A 20,856-nucleotide genomic window follows, 5' to 3' on the forward strand; every position below is an offset into this window, starting at 1 on the left:
CCCCCTGCTTCCAGGAAATGCCTTCCAATCCCTTCCGATCTTCCAATCAGGGTCTTTTAGTGCCCTTGTGTGGACCTATGGGCTCAGGGTCCTGCAGTGACAACCGTCCTCTTCAGCCAATCCTGGTCTGATCTAAGCGTCACTGTGTGGGCGTGCCAACACCTCCAGCCCCTCCCTCATAACTTTTATCCTTTATTTCGGGGCTCACCTGCATATTTATCCTGTTTACCTGCACAACGGACGACTGTTTGCCTGCACTACGGACCACCAGGCGCCTTCCTGTTGCCACCATCAGCATTTGCTCTGCGCCAGCCCGCCGCCATTCCTACTCGCCAGGTAAGTGTGTTACGACGACGACGACGGAATTGTTTGTTGTGGGTAATGAAGTCGCACCAAGGCGTTTGTAAGACTGCTGATTCCAGTCTGGTAATCTCTGCTTGGCGATCGATTTTAGGTGTGGCCCCACGCGCACTCGTCCCCCGCCCCTGTGCACTCCGTCTACTCCTTTCACCGCACTTAGCGTGCTCTACCACCCTTACACTAATCCACGTGATCCTAATGCTTGTGGGGGGATTTGGGTATGTCGCTTCTATTTCCAGCTTCCAAAGGGCGTTGTGTGTGTGCTGGGGGGGTGATGCCGTGTAGGGGTAAGGTGTGCATAGAGGAGGCAAAGCATGTACATAGTGTGGACAGTGAGTTGTGGCGTTATTTTGAGGGGCAAATCAAATCCTTCCTATGGCTCTAGTCTCCTTAATTGCCATTAGGTGATAGAGGTGGGCGACGTGAGTCAGGTGCCTGGTTCTGGCTCAGTTTGAGGTTCTTGTGGATACTCAAACCCAAAACACACTGGCCTTTCGTGTCGCTTTTGTGTGTCACCCATGCTGTAACCTCATCTTCCAAGAAATAACGGCTAAGCATTACAGTATGGTGTACAAAGTGCGAGTGAAAGAGATATCGATCTAGTGACTGAATTGAAACCAGAAAACCTGGAATCAACCCTGGCTTCCACACTCGACCAAATTGCGTGATCCTAGGCAATTTTTAATTTCACTTTGCTTTCTTTTTCACATACAAGAACACCTTGAAATGCACGAGTTCTGGATGTGTGCTGCACAAAATCTTCTTTGGGTTTGATTTACTAAATTGCATTGTTGTTCCAAGTATAGGCCATCCACAGGGTACAAATAAAAAATTATTTGCTGCTTGCCTCTCTAAAGGTCTTGTTGACAGGGAACAGAGGAGGCATGACTGTTTCTAAGTTCTTGTTTGAAAACTATCACTACTAATACATACTTCTGAATACAGTGATATAATCTTATGTACTAAGGTGAAATATTTCTGAAAGTTACTGAAATATATATTTTCAACATTTTGAATAATCTATCATATTTACATTTTTGTTGCACAATGTCTTTCAAAATGAACGTGTTCCTAAAGAAAAGTGGTACAGGACACCTGTGCTACCCTTGCTTTAAGTTAATGTGTAAAAAAAGCGCTTGCCTGTTTAACAACTTTCTGAATATTATGCTCTGTCAAGTGAACAGCAGCCCAGTGCTCTCACGCCCTTACACTAATCCGCGTGACACTAATACTTGTGGGGGGGTTCGGGTATGTTAGAGTCACTTCTATTTTCTGGGGTTGCTGAACAGTAAATGTGCCTCATCTTGGTTTCTTCCTTTTAACACCTGATACTCTCTGTATTTCATGCTGTCAGATTCTTGTTCATCCTTCCTTTCTTTCTCTATCCCTGTTTTCCTCTCTTTCTGCCCACCCTTCTTTCCCCCAGTGCTGCCTGTCTCTCTCTATCAAACTCTGATGATGACATCAATGAGGGTTGCCTATCTCTGACAACCACAAGAAGGAATGACGCAGAGTAGTGCAGGCACAGCGGCCACACATGCCCTGGAGCAGCTACTTCGGGCCTCTGGCATTCTCCTTACTACACTTAATCTCAGTAAAGATAAAGGCAGCGTTTTAAACTGTTTTTGCTTGAACACTTTGTAAAGCTACCATTAAAATCAGTGTGTTGTGTTGCCATTTTTAATTTGTTGTTCCCTCTGTTTGACTATATTGGCATTCTTTTACAAGCAAAATACTCATTTTGTACTGGGGTGCGATCGCGCTGCTATCTTCATGGCTCATGTTTGCTTGTTATCTATGTGTGCCAGTTTATATAACTCGTACGACTTTCTCTACCCCTTCCCTTGTTTGAGCAGCAGCGAATTTTGAAGCAAAAAGAAGCATGCCAATATAAAATGTTAGTGCTATGTCATTGTGTTGAAAAGATTACATTTATCAAAGTAGTGTGTGTGGAGGACAGAGCACTATGCTGCAACTTATACTGGTGTGACATGTGACGTATGGTGTTTGTAGGAGGTAATTTTGCACTATATGTGAGGGGTCTGTGTTCACTTTGTGTTTCTTGCTTTCAGTGTGTTTCACTCTCCTGACTCGCCTGCTGCTGCAAGGTCCTGACGTCACTTCCTGTTTAACACTTATTAAGGTAAGCCTGTTAAGTTTAGTGTTCAATACTTGCTTGAGGTGCCCCATTTACCTCTGCACTTCCATGTAATTAGTACCACACCGTTTAAAAGAGAGGTTGTCCATTTGAAATTGGTGGGTCTACTCGGCCTTTCATCCTTATCAGGTCGATAAAAAACAGAGTTTTACGTCAGTATGGTGTATGCCTACGGTGAGGGTAACTGTTCAGAGAAAAGGCACATCATAAAACAAGATAAAAAACACCATCTGTCTACCTCTGTCTCCCCACTGGAAAAACTAGAATTTGAAACCTTAAATAAAGCTTTTTTTACCTTTGAGGAAATCCGGAACAATAAGGCAACCACTGCTGTGGGTCTTTCTGCCCTAAGGGGCCCATTTTGAAAGTTATTCTTTTTCATAGTTTGTCCATGATGTCCTTTTGCATCATTTACTTTTTGTGATATGACGGATAGATTACCAATAGCAAAAAAGATTGCAGAGGTCAGAATACGCGTCACCATCGCCTCCATTTCGCTCGCCCACACCCCCCGCATCAGCAGAAGCATGAGCGGAGGATACTTCTTCTCCTATCTCACAGCGAAGACATGGAACAACCTCTCCCTACAGCTCCAGACTGCACCATCTATTCTGGAATTTCAAAATGATCTTAAGACCTGCCTATTCAAATGAGTCTCTCGGACCCTGCAAGTGCCTGGACACCCTCTCGAGTGATTCGCTGAGCTCTATAAATCACCTAATTGAGTGAGTGTGTGTATATATCAATGAAGAAACAATTGGTATATATGAACATATTTGGAGAAAGAAGAAACTAATTGCAACGAAAAATGTACAAGCTAAGATCAACGAGAAACATTGATGGATTTGTATGTCTTTGGGGTAAAATTCCTACATACCCAATTCCGCAGTGCAGATAATGGCTGAGTGTTTTGCCATGGTCACATACAGTATTTCAAACATCAAACCAATGGTTGCTTAATTGTTGAATCCTTACATTTATAGAGATGGGCCGCAAACGCAAGGACATTGACGATTACGTACAGGAGTATGCTGAATTTGAAAGCCGTATCCCTTAAAGGGATGAAAATGTTCACCTGCAAGTCATGTCGAACAACTGTCGACATTGAAAACAGGGCAGCGGATAATATCAAAGCCCACCTGAGCAGCAAAACCCACGAGAGACTTTCTTCTCCAGTCGTAAAGAAGGCCCGCATGGAGCAAATGACCATGGAGCAATGCACAACTCGTGCACGCCAAAATATTGAAGAGGCTGCGGATATCCCGCACAAGTTTGTGAAAGCTCTGTGTGAAGGTGGTGTTCTACTTCACCAGACTGATGGTCCAATTGGAGAGCTGATTAGGCAGCTGTGCCCTGCAGCAAGGACAATTTGGAAATCCAGCCAAATGTACGAAAAATATCTCCCTGAAGTGTTTGAAGCACAGCTTGGAAACATACGTCAAGCTGTAGCAAATGTCCCTATCTCTTTAACAATTGATGACACCACAGAGGTGCATGGTGACCCAGCCATTGGAACATTGGTTACATATTACTGTGATGATGAAGAAAAGGGTCGCCGCTCAGCCTTAGTTGACATCACTGTAACTGATGAGTGTAATTCTGCTAAAATTGCCTTAATTGTATACAGAGTACTTCAAAAGTTGGGTAAATCATGGCATGATCTTGTTGCAATATGTTCTGATTCTGAACCTATATGACAAAGGCAGTAACTGATTTGCACGCTGCTCAGAGGATTAATACCATCCATGTAAAAGATCCATGTCACCTTATACATGCTGCTGTTTCCTATGCTCTGTCTCAGCCTGAGAACCGGGACATGTATGATTTTGTTATAAAGGCTGGAGCAGTATTTAAGTATGCGCGAAACTTAAAACACATTTATTCTCAAGGAAATGTAGACGGGAGAATGAGATATCCAAGGGCGGTTGTTGTGATCCGATGGTTCAGCTGGTATGAGGGAGCAGTAAGACTTTTGGAAATATGGCACCACTTCCTAGCTTTTGTAAACAATGAAGAAGCCACTGGATCCAAAATTGATCACCTACGTAAACTACTCAGCCCCAACAGTGCAAACCACCAATCTTTCTATGTGAAGATGCATTTCATTGTTAAAACTCTCACTGGTATCATCAACATTCAGAAGAAGCTCGTGTCAGAAGAAACACATGCCCACCAAATATTTTCAGCATTAGATATTGACATGGCTTTGACATTGGAGCAAGACTATACGCAAGACCCAATGATCGCAAGTCTATTGCAAATGTTACTACCCAAAAAAGCAAATGCCCTAATAAAAGAGATGATTACTTTTAAAGATGCACTGAAAAACAAGTGGGATGCTGTACTAGCTCGTAACATAACTGGGCAAATGAGTTACAGCTCTTTTTGGAAATGGGTTACAATCCTGGACCCATTCAAGAAAGTTCAGTTTAGTCAGGATTTCAAGGGTTACAAAGATTTATTCATGTTGGTTGGAGCTTCTGATGATGTAATGAATGTTGTAGAAGAAGAATTCAAGAAATATGTAGTGCACCCTATCCCACAAAAAGACATCAGTGCAATGACATACTGGCGTTCTCAGAAGCAAGAATGGCCAACACTGTGTAATCTTTCTTTGAATCTTTTGGCCATTCCGGTATCATCAGCAAATATTGAACGGGTTTTCAGTGGTCTTCACTTCATTAACAAAGTCTCTTGAAATGCACATGTGCTTGTACTACAATGGCAAAGTTTTCAGATGAATGTATTGTGTTGACCAATAACAACCGGGTGCCAGTGTGCCTTGTCAATTTAAATAAAGGTGGAAAAATACTAGCTGTAGCGTCGCCTTTTGCTTGTGGCAAAAATAAACATGGATAAATACAGAAAAAATGCCCAAAAAATAAATATGGATAAATACAGACGGAAATGGCAAAAAAAAAAATACCATAAAACCGGGAGCCCTACCCATAATATTCATCTTCATACTCCTGAAACTTGACACTAAGTTGTGAAGGACTGTGAGCCGGACTGAACATTCCATCATCCTCAGACTCCTCTAAGAACTGACTTGGAGGTAAAGGCGAGGTGTATGAAGGATCCTGGAAGAAACCAATCGACAACGGCATCGTCAACGAGAATCTCAACAACAAAATAGGTGTAATATTCAAGGTAGAATTTCTCTTTGCTCAAGGCATCGACAAAATCTTTGTTGACTGTGATACAGATACCGTCGATATAGAAAAAACAGTAGTCAGCGACGTTGTTGTCATTGTTGATGCCGTTGACGGAGCTACTACCGTCGAAGTTGTAATTGATGAAGTAGTCGTCTATGGTAGACGCACCGTTAACGGCAGAGATGCCAACGATGGTGGAGGCGTTCACACTCGCCAAATAGTTGACAGTGCAGTCGCCGACGACATTAGTGCAGACGGTAGAATAGGTGCTGTTGACAACGACAAAGCTTTCGTCGATTTAATCCTAGTCGACGAAGCCTCCATGGACGATGTAAGCGCCGTCAACGACTGCTGGGAAACGAATTCTAACGGTGGTTTCATCATCGACGAGGTCTTTTTCTACGGCGACGATAACTTTACAACCTTTGACTGAATTTTTTTACGTATAGAGGCAGTTTTTGAGGCAGACCTTTCCTCAGAAGGGAATAGTTGGTTCCCTTTTTTTGAGGCAGTATGTGCAGACTCATGGGTGTTTTGGGACACTTTTTTATGTCCCTCAGGGGATTCCAAAGATCTATACCACTTTTTAGAGAGTTCAACTGATGCCTGGGAACTGACACTGCCTTCCTCATCAGAGAGCACAGAAGATTTAGACTTTCGTCTCTCCAACCAAATAAGCAGTCTGCATTCTCTATCTTTCAAAGTCTTTGTATAAAACGTTCTGCAAATTCTACAGTCTTTTACCTTATGAAGAGGGTACAAGCAGTAAATACAATCCTTGTGGGGATCCTCAGCATGCAGTCTTTTCTAACCACATGACCCACAAGGTCTGAAGATAACTTTATTTGAAGATTCTGACATCATGAAATCACAATATCCAAGATGAAGAGAAAAAACTGAGCAGAGCTCAGGGAGACTCCCTGTCACAATGACGTGCCGTAGACAATATGAGAGACCTGCCTCTCTGTGGAATGTTCTAGAGGGTGCTGATGTCTGATTGGCTGTGTTTTAACTTTGGTTCTTTTTACAAAAGGATAGGATGGGCTAATGCAGTGACTGTTCAATGCATTGTTGCCTATGATAAGATTAATTACTGCTATTATAAACTTTACCATGAGACTCCCACCTCGACAGCAGGGATGAATCAAGCATGTGAATCTATGAAAGATCCAATACTGGATAAATATAAAAATACATTCTAAAAGTGCTTACTTAAAAAATGTGAAATAAAGGCATTGTCAATATATAAGCTCCTGATGTAAAAGTACTAAGTAATGACTCCCCACATAGTGGACTGTAATGCAATGACTCATATTCATAGTTAAGCGTGTGTGCGCGCTTAAGGTTTAGGAAGTAAAGTTTGCCATGGTGGATCTACTTGGGGAACTGTTGGAGTAGTGCAGTGAGTTAATCAATTAAGCTTCTCAGGAGCACAACACACTCAGACACACACACATCACATCAGAAGGTGCCCTCGCCTTAAATACCGCACATATTGAAGGATCTCTGCCAAGGCATTTTTGGCACGCAGCCCCTACCATGCTATGTCATATATGAATGACAGCTTTTGCATGCAAGGCCCAGTGGGATGCGGCACACACACACACATATTAATGTATGTACATTCACACATGCAGGTTAACTATATAAAGAATCTTCCTTATAAAAAAATTACATAAAGTCTTTCCTGGACCTGCGAGTTCCCAGTCTCTCTAGTTAGCAATGGAGGCTTCTGTGAAGAACGGGGAGGCTGCAAAGGGACATGTGCACTTGTCAGAACCGGTTGGTATGTATTACCATGCACTTGTATACAACTAATGCCTTTTCTACACATTGCCTTTATCACACATTTACCTTTTTCATGCATGCCGTTACAATACAAGGTATGTATACATAAGGTAAGTGAAACCCCTACATATGTTCTGTTTAATTGGGGAAAATCCACCCATTTAAAAAAATAAATCACTATAAAAATATACATATTTTTTTGAGGGGGGAGGCCCTTTCACCTCTTTTTTGTTACCTTACCTATCCTATTCCTTTACCCACCCCTAAAAACACACTTACCACCCAATTTCCTTGCCTACCCCTAAACTCTAAAAACACACTGACCATCCAATTTCCATACGCATCCCTAAACCCTAAAAACACCCTTACCACCCAATTCCTTTTCCCCAAACTCTCAAATCATTCTTATCACCCTATAACATTTCCCACACCTAAATCCTAAAAACAACCTTACCCTAGTATATATGGTTGCATTGTGTCCCATCGGGGAGGCTCATTGGAGTACAATAAAGAATTTCAGGTGTCGAAATCCTAGTAGTCACAAGGAATTAGCTGCCGCTGGAACCCGTGATCAAGGCGGAATACCAACATGTGTAGAGGAGGCACGCATGGTTCTAGGATTTTAACTGGTTTAAAGATAATTTCCACCAGTTTGGGAGTGCTTCTCGGGGTCTCGTGGGAAAGTCATATGCGTGGGAAAGGCATCGTGTGGTAATGGATCCATGGTAAAAGCATTGCGTTGTAATGCCTGCATGGGAAAGGCTGACTCACAATGGGAACACCCACACACAGATGGGCTACATCCACATTAAATGACTCACCTTGCAGTAACTGACACCTTACAAGGTAAACCTCATGATATCCCCCATGCAAAATGGAGAGATATGCAGCTAAGTCTCTAAAGCAAAAACACACATACTGATATACAATGGTGGTGGAACTAGGGGTGTGGGAGGTGGCGCAGCATCCCCAGACTGACTTGAAGAAGTTTTCTGTGAAAATTAACAAATGCACATTTGTCTTACAACATGTAATGTTTTTTTTAAAGATGTGCCCAAATGTCAGATTGCTTCTTCTGACCAGATTCTTTCTGTGACTCAACAGTAAAGGCATTTTATAATTTGACCCATGTGACACTCTTGCTCGGGAATAGGAGAGTGTGAAATAAGGCTGCGATAGGATACGGTCTTATAGCGCTCATACAAATAAAAAACATTAGGTTAGTTCACAATCTAAACATTTCAAGGCTTAAAAAAAAATCAGCAAAATTGAAACACAGTGGGTCTATCTGGAGCCAAATAGTCTGTTATCAGGTAATTACCACACCCAGTAAATACAGCTGTAGTGTGCTACTTGCCAGTGTGGTATTACGAAGAAGCTCTGAATTTTACGATTCGGAGTGAAGATAACATGGTAATAACACGTTTTCTCGTCCTCAAAGATGCTAAACTCAGACTGTAGTGGGACTTACCCCATACCCGTTATGCCAGGCTTCACTTGACTAAATTTCTGCTGGGGAAAAGTGCAGTATTTTCTCACAAGTAGGAATCTTCACTCAATGTGCTCCAAAATGCACTGTTGATGTCGCTGGCCAGGCCCCTACTGACAGAATTATGTCCACACCAGTGCTCATATGCTAGATGAAGCCATCTAAAAATTCTTGTTTGCCAATTTGAGCATTGTAATAATCCCAGGAGACAAAAGGGCATGGAGTTTTTTTTATTTTTGTTTTCCTGGAAGTTGTTTAGGTAAGCGACCTGTCAAGCATATTTTTCTCCCTTTGTAACTATGAATCAAGGCACACAGGCGGGGTGAGATAAACTGCATTTATCACAGGTGTCACTCACGTCAGAATCACGACATCCGCTCCACGGGCTGCAAGTAAGTGATGACGCAAGGGCCGCTGTGGGAGGGCGTGTAGACCTGAGACCCTACAGGGGTCTGGGGCACGGGTTGGGAGAGGCGGTTCACCAGTAGCCACGTCAAGCAGACAGGAAGCCTGCCAAAGTGTAGAGGGCACTGGCGGAGGTGTGCAGAAACACCAATACCAAGATTCTCAAACCAAAGGACTAACATGTGCTCTTCCACCAATCCACATCCTAATAGCAAAAAATATCAACATGTGCAAATGCCATGGGTTTATACCAAAACGTGATCTACTCCCCAAGGAGCCAATGGCTGAAGGGGGGGTCACCACAGCAAGCCAATGGCTGAAGGGGCTCATTACAGCAAGCAAATGGCTGAAGGAAGCTGACCCAAAATCCCATCTGTGTATATTGTATGATTTGTCTTTTGAAGTTATGAGGTCCAACAAAAAACTGAAATTATTTCTAGCCAGACAGAAAAAGGAGTATTTGTGGAATTAACAGCGAGGATTAGTTTGCTGCAGTGGCCATCTTGTTTATGACTTTGTTTACTCCTCATTGCACGTACTCCCTCTATTGAACCGTTAACTGTTTAGATAATAGTTTGCGGCCATTAAGAATTTATTTTTGCACCTGATGTCTACAGAATGCCAATTATTTGTTAAGCAAACTAAATAAACCATGATAAAAAAACACTCATATGATATTACAAACTTGACACATGTTAAATTCACTTTCTGACCGCAGCTGTTACTAGACACGAATTGTTAATCTCTAGTAGTGCACAGAACACATACATCAGCTTGCTCACTGCCAATAATAAACATTATTTTCAAAACCTCTCCCATGGCTCATGCTAGATGGAATCTGAACTTGGAAACAAGGACCAGAAAGTTAACACACTGCTCACATGTAGAGTTTTACCAAGTTGGTCATTTATTCATAAACATGTCAAGAAAAGTTTGTCAGTGCAGCAGAATAATGTTTATACATGGCTGTAATAAAGGATCATGAAAAACACAATATAGTGACAAATCCAGTGGAATCCAGGTTGCAAAAAGCCAAACAGTACACTTTCAGTGCCATCCTCCCAACAAATTTGTAGAGCGTTTTTTTAAAGTATACATTTACTATTAACTCCACATCTGTTATGACTTGACATATCTTTATTGACGAGTGGCAGAAAGTACATTATTCCTTATATTATTATTCCTTATAGTACATGGTCATACCATCACCCTTTCAACAAACAGGTAAAACCCTCAAAATCTTGTTCCTACAAATGAAAGATGGTATGGTTCAGACACGCACAATAACGCAGTAAAAGGGCAATCTACAGCACAGAATTAAACTCAACAAACAGCAGCTGGTAATTTGTTGAAGAACATGTGTTTAATGTAAAAAGGTCTGTATCTCCAAATATGTAGTTACACGCTGAGATTCTTTCTTTGCTGTATGAACTATGTTGAAAAAATAAACACACTTCCTTTTCTACTTTCTGCTGATCACAGTATGTTTCAGCGGTCTGACTTGACAGCACAGCTGTCGCCAGACAATTATGTGAGAACCCCTGTAGCTTTGGCTCCGCCCACATATAGGAGGCAGAAGTACATGTTTTGATTTGGGAGAAGTTGTGTGCTTCCACAAAAAAAGTGCTTGCCCTCCACACAGCAGTGATCATTTTGTTGATTTACCCAACTGCCTGAGCTCGAACTTTCAAAGGCACACACATGTCATTGTAATGCTATTAAAGTGTCCTAGATAACTAGATAATTATGGCGTTTTCCCTGTCAGCAGCACAGATGGGAGGAGGGTTCATTAATGCACATAGGTTTTCAGGTGTAGTTTGAAAGTGCATTCTTAATCCAGACCTATTGGCATTACCAATGCTTGTCTTTGTTTAAACCGCAGCTGTAATTATGACCTTGGATGCTAGCTTTAACAGTAGGCATTATGGCATCACAACTCAATTGTAACAAGGTAATACCTCTGAGCCGAGTCATTTTCTTATTACAGGTGACTTGAAATGGCACAACTCAACTGTAATAAGGTATTTAAGTCATGTTTTTATATCTGCGTTTTCCTGAGATCACAGGCTTTCCTGTGTTTCATCTATCAAGTTACACAGTTGTGGAGTTGAGAATAGTACATTTATCTTTACATACGTATACTTAACTTCACAATATGGTGGTAGTCTCTATTCGGAGTGAATATTTGTGTAGATATCAAAAACTCGTTATTCTAGAGCTACACTGCCAAGGCTGAGAAGATAAGCCCCTCAGTGCCCACATTGTCCCCAAGTCTTGATTAACCTCACAATGACTCTGAAGATCAAGCACTGTTTACCTTTAACTGGCACATGGAGGAGATAAAAATGCACATTCTCTTGCGAGAAAACATTGTTTTCGGAATCCATACACGTCTCTACATAAGTGCCAGATTGTGATGAGTAATTCTTTTTAGCATTAATTCAGATATAGTAACTCAAGCTTGGCTGTTCTATATTTAGAGAAATTAGTCAGATGTACCATTTTTAAATATACACTGTTATACTGTTGAATGCATCCTGTTCTAGGCCTCGCGAGGCTTACGGAAAGCAGTCTATAAACACCAATATAATACAACCCAAGCCTATGGGCCGCATTGAGAGATTGGTGAACTGGATGCTCTCACAAAAGCAGCTGTTGTCCTGTCAGTTATATTACAAGTGCATTTTAGTCTACAGCAGCTGGTATACAGGAGTCATGATATCCATCACGTTTTGACAAAGCATTCCATCCTCCAGAAAGACTCTAAATGAGGCCCTAAGTTACCTCTTAGTAAGATTTGCCACTGTCCAATTTGGAGGGAACATGCTATCTTTCAGGGATTTCCCAAGAAATGGTATGGTGGTTACTGTATTTTACTTTTGTTTGGGAATTCGATATGTATTGGTATATTTATAGTTTATTAATTTCAGTTATGTTGCGTATTTTATACTATGAGCATGGAAGGTTAACGTTGTTCCACATTAGAAGCTAAACTAAATACCTGAAGTAGTTTGTATATTATTGGCAGTAAACATGTAATCTATTTTTACCTCAATTATTAAAATGTCCTCTGAAATGATGATCGAGTCAGAGATGCACATAAGTGCAGAATGATTTTGGTAAGAAAGTAATATTCAATGTTATTGTGTGAAGTTTTGTCCGTGTGATGTCTTTAGCAAAACAAGAGTCAGGAGATTACAGTATCAGTCAAATATGTTGTCCCATTCTGGGCTGTGAAAAGCTTAGTTGTCAACTTGGCCAAGAATCGGCCATTGAAGATATTGTAGCAAAACAACCTAACATCAAAAACTGTTTCAGATACATTGCCTCTAAGAAAGGCCCCCAGTGAAGTCTTTCTAATCTACTGACCTTATAAATAACCATTACTCAGTTTTAAACATGGCCACGGTTCATTGCTCTATGATCATATCTGCAGAAAGGATAAGAGTCTTTTACATGTGGTAATTCATCGTATTATACAAGACAAGTCTGCCTTTGTAGCCACAAACGATGATATCTGTCTCTTCTAGCTGGCGGGCATTTAATCGGCCAGATTTAAGGGCTGTAAGGACAGTTTGGAAGACATCTCAAGCAGAATTTTTTTATCAGCATATGGTAGTAGTTGGCAATTTTAAAAGATAGCGAAGGAATATATGGGAGAAATTGGGAGAAGGTATATATTTCAATATTCTGTATATATCAAACATTAGATGGTACAAAAGATACCCCTAAATGACCACCTTCTCTGATGTCTTAATGTGAATTGCGTCTGAGTCTTATCTTAGAATCTTTAATTGTGGTGGTAAGTATAATGACAAAATCAATTCTGTCTCTGGTTCATCTTGAAGGAAGGGTATGCCCTAGTAGGAAGGGTATGCCCACATGGGGATGTTAAACTTGCTGTGCCTGGTATTCAAGCTATATCTTACAAATGAGACAGATTAAAATCGAAAAAATTCTTGGGTTTGTTTGTGTTCTTATTCTGGGGGGAGTGTGACCTAGTAATTTAGGCAGGATATCTCCGATGGGTCGGGGACAAACTTATTTTTGAATGGGTGATCCCCTCCTGTCACACATGGAGAAGCTGAAATACAACAACATGTTATACATTACCCAGTGGCATATCCCGAGTGGTTTAGAAGGAGTGGCTCAAGTATTTCGATGGGTCTTTTTTGGTGTACCATGTTATGCAGTGCAAACTTGTAACTAGACAGGAGAAATGAGGTACTAGCAATTGTAACAATGGGTATTGGCTGAGGTGGGAAACCATTTCAGAGCTGTTCAGTTCTCTCCCATATTTTTCCTACAGATCATGCTTCATTACAATGATACTTTCTTTACAGAGTGAGTTGGGGCATATCCCTCATTGACTAATACATCTCCCATATAATTTCTTTGGGGCAACTATGTTCTACGATTCACTATTTCTTTCAACAAACAGCTATACAATCCATCACATTCCATAAAACAGGAACACAAGTTAACTGGCACCTAGTAAAGAGACATTTTATAGGCTGAGTACTATTATCCTAAATTTTATATTGTGCAACATCCCAGGTCATTGTCACCCTCTGTCACTCTACAAGGTGGCAGAGATCACAGAGGACTGTCCTGTGCAATGGGCACAATCAGAATTGTCCTTGTCTTCGATCCTTTCAAATTTGGTGGTCAGATTTTTAGATTTCACAGTATAACAGTGTGAGGTGAATCGTATTGTGCAGTCACTGGTAGAGCTTGTGTTAACATTTGTTACAGTTTATAGGACTGATAAAATGCTTAGGACCCGCTCAATGGTATCTTTGACCAGCGGGAGATAGACTTCTACATCAAGACTGAGGTGTCATCTGCTGCAAAATGCTTTAGTGAGAGAAGATTGGGGGGGTGGAGGGGGAAATAATGATATGAATGAATTATAAAACTCATCCGTCTGACATGACAGATTTGCAGCTGGATAGGAAATGTCGGATCCTGTCCTTTGCCAGCTGGTCAGCTTGCAAACCGCTGCAGCAGTGGAGGAATTGCTGTCCCTGCTGGTGCAAATAAAAACTTCTGCCACTGTGACGTCCTCTGCCCCAATGCTTTTGGCAAGCTAGGACTCCACAGTAGCTCCTACATTTTTTGTGTTCCTAGTGGAATGGTCTGGCACGAGACTACAACCCCAAAGATCCTGTAGTGTCGCAACTATCCTTGAATCTCTTTAGAGGAGTCGTTCCTCACTACAAACAGTGCAGATCCATCAAATGTCTCTGAGGAATGCCTGGACATCCCTGAAAATCCAGCTAATTGCATAAAGCTGTGCCTTCTAAGCACAACAATGGTGCCAATAGTTAACATTATACAGTTGGTGCTTCAGGATGGTACATAACACACACTTTGCTACATCATGTCCATCCTGAACTGTTTGAGACGGGAAAGCCAGCAAGCGCTCTCTTGCTGTGTCATATAAGGCATGGGTGTCCCTGCCCAACAGTCACATCGCCTTCAATGGTTATCAAGAGAAACATTTTCTTACCAGAGGCTTTGATACATTTTGACTACCTATCATGTGAGGGTGGAGGGGATGAGATCAAAGGGAAGTTGTTCGGTTTGACTTTATTGGTAGATACCTGTAACACACGTTTTTCAGATATAGGGTATGTTGTTAAAAAGCCACGGTCACCGGTGGCTAGTCAGGGTCGCCTGGCACCAGAGGGTTCGAGCATGACTTACACCAAGTGGCCATGAGAGTGTTGGTAAGAGCCTTGTTAAATGGCTCTTACATTGGTGGACCAACTCTGTCTCCAGGAAGGTATTTAGGCCACCTGACATTTTGGAAGCTTAGACTCAGCTCTTTATAAGTGTAGTGATGCAGGAGAAAATTTGGGGCCTCCCACCATTATCAGTGTCAAGAGGGAAATTTGGTTAGCCCTAGACCATGTCAGAGCTGGAGCTGACGAGAGCCTCCAGTCTCTGATACTACTGGAGTTGAGAAAGAGGTGGAGGATCTGGCTGCATGAATACTGGTTATGCCTTGGTAAACTCATAATCCAGTATAGGCCTGGTACGAAACAACACCAGTGTGGGGTTGGAGGCCGTGTTGGGATTCTCTCTGGTACCAGCACTGATGGAGTCGGCAATAGCATTGACATAGAATGAACTGGCATAAACCTTGAAGCCAGAGTCCATAGTCCGGGAGGGACAGTTGGTATTGGGGAGGGTCTTCTGGCAGAAGTTCAGCTAGAAGCCCCTACTGCTTTGTGGGCCGGAAGGCATGCCAGAGAGAGCTGGCGGATTTGGGAAGACCTGCAGCATGGACTTTTTGATGGTCACATTTGGTGCGGGATTGATGAGGGCCCGGGAAATTTGGAACACGCCAGGTGCAGTTGTGAGACTAAATCAGAGTCAGAAGACACTGGAAGTCAAAGACTCTAGGAGTATCGCCATTGCGACCTGTCGCCAGAGTTTTAGTTGCGCCATGGGTTAGAGTCCTGCTTGGCTTTCTTGTACGTACTGTATGTTTTTGACTTACTTGAAGTGAAGACTGAGCGAGAATAGGACTTTGTGCAGGACGGACCCTGCAAACGGTATCGAGACGGCCTGTCACTAAGAGTCTGAGTGGGACTGCTGATTCTAATGTGGCATCCTCTTTATTTAATTTTACAGAGTTTTATATACCTCAAACTTGACCCAAAGGTATCAGAGCGCTTTCCAGGAGCACCAGTTGCGTTACAGACGAATACATTCATTTTGTGTTGTTGTACGGAGAGATCAGGTGATTTGCCCAGAATCACAGGATGTTGAGCATCCCTGCAGAGACCCGTGCCCCATTCCCCAGCATCAAGGTCACCCGCTCTAGCCGAAAGGCCACATCCTCTCCTCTCCCAGGCAAAGGGTTACAAAGCTTCACTTCCTGCTCTCTGATCAACTTCAGGTGCATTACAGCACACTTATCACACAACTTCAAGTGCTGCCCAGAGCCCAATCACCACAGGGACATGTCATGAGGGGACTGTAACGGGCATCTGCTTCCAATAGTAATGGCACAGCTTGAATCCTATCATATTTGGGGGAGACCTCTTCCCTAGTAAATGGCCTGGTAACATACCTATATTCACTGGAAAAGCGACAAGATAAGATGGAAGTGGATCAGTGCCCAGGGGTGCAGTCCTACTCTATCAATTATGGTGTTGTATGAAGTCACCACAGCGCCATATGATGCCACCTGGTGGCACACAAGAGCATTGCTAAAGAAAATCTTGGATGTGGTCTAGTGCCAGGGGATATTCTAAAGGTGAGAAATCTGTGATTAGATAAGTATCCATCAGAAGGAGGAATTTTGGCATTATGCTCAAGACACACTAAAGATGTTATTCAAATGCTAAACTGGATTCACGCACAGAGGACTGCGAGGTCCAGCAGCCCTCCAACTTCCTGCTGCTGCCTCTTCCTCAAGACCCGCCCCTGGACACTTGATAAATCCTTGCGGCCCCCGCTCCGCGGGAGCCGCTCGTGAAACTGACCTTTGGTGTTCCTGGATTCACGCACAGAGGACTGCGAGGTCCAGCAGCCCTCCAACTTCCTGCTGCTGCCTCTTCCTCAAGACCCGCCCCTGGACACTTGATAAATCCTCGCGGCCCCCGCTCCGCGGGAGCCGCTCGTGAAACTGACCTTTGGTATTCCTGGATTCACGCACAGAGGACTGCGAGGTCCAGCAGCCCTCCAACTTCCTGCTGCTGCCTCTTCCTCAAGACCCGCCCCTGGACACTTGATAAATCCTCGCGGCCCCCGCTCCGCAGGTGCCGCTCGTGAAACTGACCTTTGGTGTTCCTGGATTCACGCACAGAGGACTGCGAGGTCCAGCAGCCCTCCAACTTCCTGCTGCTGCCTCTTCCTCAAGACCCGCCCCTGGACACTTGATAAATCCTCGCGGCCCCCGCTCCGCGGGGGCCGCTCGTGAAACTGACCTTTGGTGTTCCTGGATTCACGCACAGAGGACTGCGAGGTCCAGCAGCCCTCCAACTTCCTGCTGCTGCCTCTTCCTCAAGACCCGCCCCTGGACACTTGATAAATCCTCGCGGCCCCCGCTCCGCGGGAGCCGCTCGTGAAACTGACCTTTGGTGTTCCTGGATTCACGCACAGAGGACTGCGAGGTCCAGCAGCCCTCCAACTTCCTGCTGCTGCCTCTTCCTCAAGACCCGCCCCTGGACACTTGATAAATCCTCGCGGCCCCCGCTCCGCAGGTGCCGCTCGTGAAACTGACCTTTGGTGTTCCTGGATTCACGCACAGAGGACTGCGAGGTCCAGCAGCCCTCCAACTTCCTGCTGCTGCCTCTTCCTCAAGACCCCGCCCCCGGCGTGATTACATATAATTCCACGCACGCATTTCCGCAGCGCGGAACGCAGCGCGGGCGAAGCCCGGGACAAGGGCGGGCCCGTCTGCGCCCGTCAGAGACCAACTATCTGCAATAGACTGGATTCTCTGGAAAACAGACTTTCAAATTTGGAATCAATGTTTTCTCTACTGTCTAGGGCCAAGGGGTCAGAGGATAGAGGGGGAACCAAAGAAAATGCTGCTGAGACTGCCTATTCCGCTTTTAATTCATCTAATGTATTGGCAGACATAATAGTACATCCCATCCCGTCGAGCCAAGCCCCGGCTCTGGTCAACGAGCCTCAAATAGCCCCGTGTGCTCTTCCCCCTCCATCTGTCGCAGGGAACCTAAGGAACGGGTCGCCCCTTGCTAATAGCATCCTGCCAAATGAGTCAAGTGGCACTGATCATACCCCACGTATCCAGACAGGGCCCTTTCCTGACTCGAATTTACCCTGCTTGAACCTTCCTCCTGAATCTGTCCCGTACGCGGTGGTCCTTGCCGGTGTCCCCTCCCTGAGCCATGGATCAAGGGAGTCCTTCTTTGATTTAAAGAACAAATGTATGCACTGGCTAAATTGTAACAAACCTCTCCCGAACCAGTGTACAAGCGAGTTATTATTCGTAAGGAGGATAAATTGGGTAGGTTGTAGACCTAAGGATATCCCGGGCGACTGCGTAGTAATAAATTTCAGGAACCCAAACACTGCTAGGTATATCTGCACATTTCAGTCGGGTCCCTATTCTAGTCCCCACACAGCAATCAGAGCCCTTCCACTCACTTATTTCTACCCGGGACCCCAGAACTTTGGTACTGATGCCTCTTACAGGGGAAGGGCAGACAGAATGAGAATTGGCAGGGTTGGACTACCCTCCCCCCCTTGCTCCACTAACGGAATTCAGACCCTTGACCGATTCGGCCCACCTCCGCTAGAAGCCTTCCAGCACACTAATAGATTTAGTACCCTCGATCAGGTGGATTGACGTCCAAACTGTAGTGCCTTGAAGCCCCACTCAGCTTCGGGGGGGTGGTTAGAATTGGAAGACTCGTTAAACGGGATTGGGCAGGAAACCCCTAGTAGGTTAACTATTTTACCACCAAACACCAGTCCTGTTGCTGACCAGTCTCCTACTACAAACAAATTAAAGTCGAGTTTCTGTTTGCTCTCTTGGAATGTGGCAGGTCTTAAGAACAAATTAATGTGCGAAGATTGGGGCACTTTTATAGACAATTTTGATATCTGCCTAATGCAAGAGACATGGGCCTTAGAAAATTTCCAAAGGGCAGGCTTTGATCCTTTTAGCATACTAGCAGTAACTAGTGGTAAGGGCAGACCTTCCGGAGGCCTTACTACCTGGGTGGGTCTCCACCTGGGCGTTACAGCAAGACAACTCAACACCAACCTTGATGACATTTTATGTGTGTTGCTTGAGCTGCCTAAGAATAATCATTTGGCTCTCCTGAATGTTTACTCTAGACCTTCCCAGGGTGGCCGGGAATCCACGGTTATCGAGCAGCTAAATAAATGTATTCTGTCTTTGGATCCCGGATACTCTGTAATTGTGGGTGGCGATTTTAACTGCCAATATGAACCACTCAGTGTGTCGGTTCTAGACGACCCATCTGCCGAAAACGAACACCGGAATATCCCCGATCCCATGACCCCTTTGGTCAAAGCCTGGACCCCTTTGGTTCTCCAGATCTCGGCTCTTACTCTCTCATTATCTTTGAGGGCATTTAATGGGAGATTTGACTCTGACAGACCTGGTCGAGCCACCTTTAACAGAATCGGACAAACTTCTATTCTCGATTACATTCTCATTCAAACACGATCGTGGGACATGGTGCTCGATTTTGATGTGATTGAACGTGATGACAGCGACCACAATGCTTTGGTTGTCACATTCAAACCAGGTAGCTGGGGCATTAGTAACACTAGCCATAACACCATATCACCTACATTTGCGCAACCTTTAATCCTGCGCAACAATGGACGAAGGGTCAGATGGCCCCGTATTGCTGCAAGTACAAACAAAATGGCAGAGATTTATTGCCTCGCCCTACCCCATCTTATTGATATGTCTGAGGCTGGTTCAAATCGAATTAACACAGAACAGGTGATTGGACCTACAGGTATTCACCTACAGCTAGTGGAAAATCTCTCGAAGGTGTTTTGTTCGGCTGGGAATGCGAGGCCCCATCTGCCCAAAAGGCATCTGTGGTACTCTGCCGAGTGCAGGAAATCAAAGAGCGATTTGCTCCTTGCAATCAAAGCCTTGGATAAAGGCAGGATAAAAATTTTGAGGGCAAGGCACAAACAAACTTTAGAAAGGGCTAGAAAGGCCTGGGAGGCCGAGACATGGGAGGAGCTAAGGTTAACCTTGCAGGCCAAAGACTTCAAGGGTTTCTGGACCATTGTTAGTACGGGTAGGAAAGAACCTGGTACCATCTCATTCCCAAATATATCCGCAGTGGTATGGGAAGCTCACTATGGGGGCCTCTATTCCAGCCCTAACGTCAACATATTACCTACATCCACTTCCCCAACCAGACCTGCTTGCCAAGCTGAAGCCATTTTGGCAATAACACCAAAGGAGGTGGAAACGGCTATACGCTTGTTGATACCCAATAAAGCGCCGGGATTGGACAAAATCCATGGCGTCCTTTACCGCTCGGAACCAAAGATCTGGGTCCCGTACCTTTGTGCTCTATTTAACTCTATTTTGATGGGTGCGGAGCTCCCAGAGTCTTGGCTTGGTGCAGAAATCGTTCCGATATTCAAGAAAGGCTGTCCTTTACAACCTTCAAATTACAGGCCCATCAGCTTAATTGACATCACACAAAAGCTGTTCGGCCGTATAATTCTGGACAGATTACAGTCTTGGGAGTCGGATAATAACATCCTAAGCCTTTTGCAAGCGGGTTTCAGAGAGGGTATTTCCACTGTTGACCAGATCTTCCGACTTCAGACTATACACTAGAAGACCGTGAATCTAGAGGGTGGCAGCCTCTATCTCATTTTTGTTGATCTGAGGTCGGCATTTGACCTGGTTCCACGAGAACATCTGTGGAAGGTGCTTCAGGCACTAAATGTCCCTCTGTATCTTGTGGATATTGTGAGCAGACTCCACAGGAATAATTTCGCTCAGG

The 20,856-nt window shown here is 43.9% G+C and overlaps 1 long non-coding RNA gene across 2 annotated transcripts in view; it reads left to right on the forward strand.

The window, feature by feature from the left end:
* The window catches only part of LOC146785791 (uncharacterized), a 77,879-nt gene that overhangs the window by 41,929 nt on the left and 15,094 nt on the right, over positions 1-20,856 (forward strand). The window contains exons 2-3 of one of the 2 annotated variants that reach the window (XR_014970799.1): positions 2,433-2,503; positions 11,343-11,376. This is a non-coding gene — a long non-coding RNA (uncharacterized LOC146785791). The remainder of the gene's footprint in view (positions 1-2,432; positions 2,504-11,342; positions 11,377-20,856) is intronic. The other variant, XR_014970798.1, reaches the window with a different exon arrangement.

The sequence above is a fragment of the Triturus cristatus genome, chromosome 11, assembly GCF_964204655.1.
Source record: "Triturus cristatus chromosome 11, aTriCri1.1, whole genome shotgun sequence".
In the NCBI taxonomy this organism is placed as follows: Eukaryota; Metazoa; Chordata; class Amphibia; order Caudata; family Salamandridae; genus Triturus; species Triturus cristatus.